This window comes from Lupinus angustifolius, unplaced genomic scaffold (genome assembly GCF_001865875.1).
Source record: "Lupinus angustifolius cultivar Tanjil unplaced genomic scaffold, LupAngTanjil_v1.0 Scaffold_14_27, whole genome shotgun sequence".
NCBI classification, from domain to species: Eukaryota; Viridiplantae; Streptophyta; class Magnoliopsida; order Fabales; family Fabaceae; genus Lupinus; species Lupinus angustifolius.
The window spans coordinates 39,966-45,718 of record NW_017718655.1 but is presented as its reverse complement, the minus strand read 5'-3'; the positions used below and the strand labels follow the sequence as shown (position 1 = coordinate 45,718).

The 5,753-nt window shown below is 34.5% G+C and overlaps 1 non-coding gene across 1 annotated transcript; it reads right to left on the bottom strand.

The window, feature by feature from the left end:
* Window positions 1-3,919: 3,919 nt before the first annotated feature.
* On the bottom strand, window positions 3,920-3,993 carry TRNAV-CAC. The gene has a single exon. It is a non-coding gene; the product is annotated as a tRNA-Val (tRNA).
* Between the last annotated feature and the right edge of the window lie 1,760 nt (window positions 3,994-5,753).

The following is a 5,753-nucleotide window of genomic DNA, read 5'->3' as shown; positions in this document are numbered from 1 at the left end:
GTTTTGAAAAATGTCCAGAAACGCTTCTTTTTCTGATTTACTGATTCCGTTAATCGATTAACAGCATCTCTTAATCGATTAACCTAAGTTGAAAATGCCAGTTTTAAAATTTTTGGCCCAGGTAATCGATTAATTGATGTACTTAATCGATTAAATGCACCAGTTACAACGTTTTGGATGTTTTAAAAGTATGGATGGATTTCAAACTTAATTGGCTAATTTATTTTAAGCTATCACATATATTTAAAGCTTTTAAGCACAAAATCATGGATTATACAAGGAATCAGGAATCATAAGCATTCAATCATTATTTACAAAGCATTCAAAGGGATCATGCAAGGCAATCGCAAAAAAAAAATAATCAAGATATTTTTCATCAATGATTCCTAGTTCTCTTTGAAGAAAATAAAAAGTATCTCGTGAGAGGGGCTTGGTAAAAATATATGCTAATTGTTTAGACGTGTCAATAAATTCCAATATACAATCACCTTTTTTAACATGATCACGCAAGAAATGATGCCTTATTTCAATATGCTTAGTTCTAGAATGCAAGATGATCACGCAAGAAATGATGCCTTATTTCAATATGCTTATTTTAATGGCACTCGTGTTATAACACTTAATAGGGATCTTTTCTAATATGAGCTCAAAGTCCTTAAGTTGCTGCTTCATTCAAAGGATTTGAGCGCAACACACGCCAGATGCAATGTATTTCACTTCAGCGGTGGACAAAGCAACGCACACTTGCTTTTTGTTGTGCCATGCAACTAGGGAGCTGCCTAATAGGTGATAAGTCCCACTAGTGCTTTTACGATCCAACTTACACCCAACATAGTCGGAATCGGAATAACCTACCAAGGATAGAGAGGCATCCCTAGGATACCATAATCCCATATGAATAGTTCCTTTTAGATATCTCATGATACGTTTTACAGCAATATAATATGATTCTTTTGGCAAAGCTTGAAACCTAGCACACATACAAATGCTAAACATAATATCGGGGCGGCTAGCAATTAAATACAATAAGAAGCCGATTATCCCACGATATTTGGTTACCTCAATCGCTTTTCCTTTTTCATCTTTGTCCAGATAACATGTAAATGCCATAGGTGTAGATGCGTCCTTACACTGCTCCATATCGAATTTCTTCAGTAATTCTTTACAATACTTCGACTGATAAATGAATATGCCACTTTCCATTTGTTTGATTTGAAGTCCAATAAAAAAGCTCAACTCACCCATCATCGACATTTCAAACTCATCCTGCATCAACTCATAACACTCTTTACAAAGGATGTCATTAGTATATCCAAAGATGATATCATCAACATATATTTGTACAAGTAAAACATGATTATCTAATCTACGAATGAAGAGAATGGTGTCGAGCAAACCTCTTTCGAACCCTTTTTCTAGTAGGAACAAACTCAATCTATCGTACCAAGCTCTAGGAGCCTGTTTTAGGCCATATAGAGCCTTCTTGAGTTTATACACATGGTTCGGGTATTTGAAGTTTTCAAACCCTGGTGGTTGGTCTACGTACACCTCCTCTTGAATATATCCATTTAAAAAGACACTTTAACATCCATTTGAAAAAGTTTAAAGTTCATGATTGATGCAAATGACAAGAGCATCCTAATGGCCTCAAGTCTGGCTACAGGAACGTAGGTCTTTTATGATGATATTTCAAGTACACTTGAAGAAGTGCCATATCAGGACATGGATGGAATCCAACAAGAAGCGGAGCAAACAGTAGAAGAGCAACATCAGGATGGAAAACTAAAAAGGATCATCCACTCGATAAGGTTCTAGGTGATATATCTACGGGGTGGTAACCCATAGCTCTTTACGAAACTTTTGTAATTTTGTTTCATTTGTATCTCAATTAGAGCCAAAGATCATCGATGAAGCCATCGAGGATGTACACTGGGGTATAGCTATGCAAGAAGAGCTAAACTAGTTCGAGCGAAACAATGTGTGGGACTTGGTCCCCAAACCAAAAGATCATCCCGTTATTGGCACAAGATGGGTCTTCCATAATAAGCTAGATGAATCTGGCTTAATAATAAGAAATAAGGCTCGCCTAGTGGCCAAAAATACAGTAAAACAAGTATGCAAAATGTTCTCTAAACAACCCTATACAATAGAATGCAATACTATGGTTCTCTGAACGTTGCCCCTTATTTATAGCATAGAGAATGGGCGGTTACGTTCCTTGCAAAACATTTTAAACAGTTAAAACAGATTTCAGTTATAACAAATGACAGACTAGTTAATCGATTAAGACTCTTCGTTAATCGATTAACGAAACAATAGAATGACACAGAATACAGTTCAAACAGAAAACACACATTTAATAGAAAAACATTTGCGTTAATCAATTAAGTTACCACGTTAATCAATTAACTGGAACATTTATGCATAAGTTTCAAAATGTAAACTTCTCATATGTTATGCACAATATATATACATGTTCTACTAAGTATATTATGCCTAATATGCACATATAACATGTATGATAGATGCATGAGCATACAATTAACTAGATGATATGTCTCATGAATATGATATGACAATTAAGATGACTTAAGAGACTAGCACCTAGGTTCACCTAACCTATACTCACTTACTACGGCACACATCCCAGACTACTTAGATTATAAACTCAAATTACGTCATAGTCTAGATATGACCAAATGAGCATAAGGCATGTTGATTGTTGAGTCATCTTCAAGCTTTGATAGAACTTTGTCTTCATCAAAACATAGACAAAGACATGTTAGTGCTATCCTTGACATGTTGCACTTTCAAGTTAGACAGGTTTTACTATTTAGATGAATTGTTGATTTTCAAACATTCATTCTCTCTGACACTAGTACTGGTTCAGATAATAAAATATTTACATCTTACCTAAAAAAATAATTTTATTATGTTTATTTACTCATACTTTTAAAACATTATTTCACTTTTTAGTTTAAGATTTATGCTTCTATGTTATCATTATATTAATTCCTCATATAGATAGTTGTGTTGTGTTCCAGTGTCTCAAATTGCGGACCGCATTACGCGATGCGGCCGCATCACACGACAATTGCAGCGTGACACCAAATCACAATAACGCAACTACAACGGGCTACAACGCACGCAACACAACTGCATCATACCGCATTTAGACTACAACACAACCTCATTTGTGCCAAAATTATTTTTTACACAAAGTAATTTACACCCCAACAATTTAAAACATTGTGTTGTATAATTTTAAAATTTGTCATATAGTATCTGAAAATTCCTAATAGCATACAAAATTCAGATTTTTACATGATAATAGAATGAGGTTGACCTGCTTTAGGGTGGAACCCTTGACCAACAACATTCCCATCCTTGAATAACACACCCCACCATTGGATTAGGACTTGTGTACCCAACACCCTTTCTTGCAATCTCTACACACCTTCTAATGTAAAACCCATCATCATTTTCTCCATTGGAACAACAATGAACAATTAGAGAACTACCACAACAAGAACTTCTCCTCCAGCTACTTGCTCTATGCACCCAAATGAGTGGTTTACAAAACCCACTAGTGTAACCAAACTTGGAGGGGTTGTGTATAGATAGAAAAGATGCAAAATTTGGAGGAATAACATTCGATGAGAATCTGGGCACAGGAAGAATGGAATGTTGGAGTGAAAAGGATTGTGCTTTCATAGTGTTGTTGTTGAGAGAAGGGAACAGAACAACAAAGTGGTTAATTTAGGATTGAAGGGAAAAAAACAAAACAGAAAGTGAGGTAAGTTGTTGGCAGAAACAAAGATAGATTACAACCAATAAAATTATCACAACACATTAATTAAAAAAACCTGAATAACGTCAAAACTTACAAAATTCAAACAATATTAAAAGAACTAAAAAATGTCTGAGCCCGGGTTCGAACCGGGGACCTCTAGTGTGTGAGACTAGCGTGATAACCGACTACACTACCCAGACATTTTATTTTTTGAATGCGTATTTACTTTATTTAATTACACAATTTAGTAGGAGTCATACAAATGCTGCTGGTGAAAATTTAGTTTCATATGAACTATGCCAGACGAATTATGAAATCATAAGAAAAATTTTAAAAAAATTATTTGTTTGGTTCGAATGGTATGAGGTCACAAATTCGTTTTTTAAATCCATATGTATAAAAAGATGTTACTGGGATGCACTCTGAGCTTTATTTCTAATCTTATTTTAAAATTAATCTTTTTAATTGGATGAAAAGATTACTCTGAAAAACATTAAAAGAGTAAAATAATATAAGGAGGGTTAGACAAATATATTGAAGAAAAAAAGCCTAATGCAAATCACTAGCATATAAGTAGAGTTAACATGAAGGTGAATTCAAAAATTGGAGAATAATTGCTAAAAACAATTTCGCTTGACATATTTCTTTATATGGAATATGTTCTTTCATAAAACACAAAGGTATGGAACAATAGTTGATCAGTTGCTGAGGATGGAGAGGAGGAAGAATGTCAACGTAGCAGGATGATGTAGAAGAGCTGGATCCGCCGGTGGAGGTACCTGAAAAGGTTCTCCGACGATCAAGTCAGTATATGAACTTGGTGATAAGTGTATGAGAGTATGAGAATATGAAGAGAGAGAGAGATAGAATGAGTAATGCTAGAGAGTAGAGAGATTCAGATACTTCCTGTTGGTAGAGACTTCTATTTATAGGGGGAGAGCTGACTTTGGGCCTTTGGCAGGTAGTGTAGCACGTAGCCGACCAAGGGTATTGTCGGGGGTTGCTTTTTCCATGTCAGACGGTCTGCCAGGACCGTACTCTGCGCTACTCTTGTCTTTTAGCCTGTGGTTGGTTTGGTAGCCGTTCTGTAGTCTGCCTGCCGTGTTGGCAGGTGGGTTGGTGAGGTACAGATGGCGTGCCAGGAAATGTCTCCAATGTCAACTCTGGTGGGCCAAACACGCGAGACCTACCTCGGCGACCAAGCATGTGGGTCTTTGGATCGTCGGGTAGGAACAAAATATGAATTTTAGAGTTGAATCATCTTGTTACAAAACTTTGAAAAAATATTTTAAAACGTTACATGAAATAAATGTTAATTACGAATTTGAAATTTAAGTATTACATGTAGATAAAAATTTATTTTGAAATTGTTATCAATTTACATTATTGAGTGCAATTATTTCCCTTAAAATGTTATCAATTATTTCTTTCTATTTTTATTGTAACATCATCGATTTATATAATTGAGTATAATTTTTTTTGTTAAAAACGTTATCAATTATTTCTTTCCCTTTTTATTGTATTGCGTTTTTTTACCTTATCATTAAGAATGGGAAAATGTCAGGTCGCCTATCACGGTCTATTACCTGACCTATAACAAGATAAGTTAGGCCATGACTTTTTCGTGAACAGGTGAGACTCGGACTTTTTAAAAAGCTTATTTAGCTTAACAAGTTAGACTTCAGGTCATCTAAAATACATATTAAGTCTAACAGGTCGAGCTACTTAGTTATATTATATAACAATATTGAGATTATACTATTTTAATATAAGTAATATTGTTATTATATATAATTTTAATATAAAAATATAATTTAGTTATTAGAGTTAGATGGTCTAACCAAAAATATATCTATTAGATCATTTAAATGTAGACATGGTTGCCTATTTTATGACCATATAATATAACAGAGCTTTAAACAGGCTAATAGGCAAGACCAAACTTTTAAATAGGTCAGAC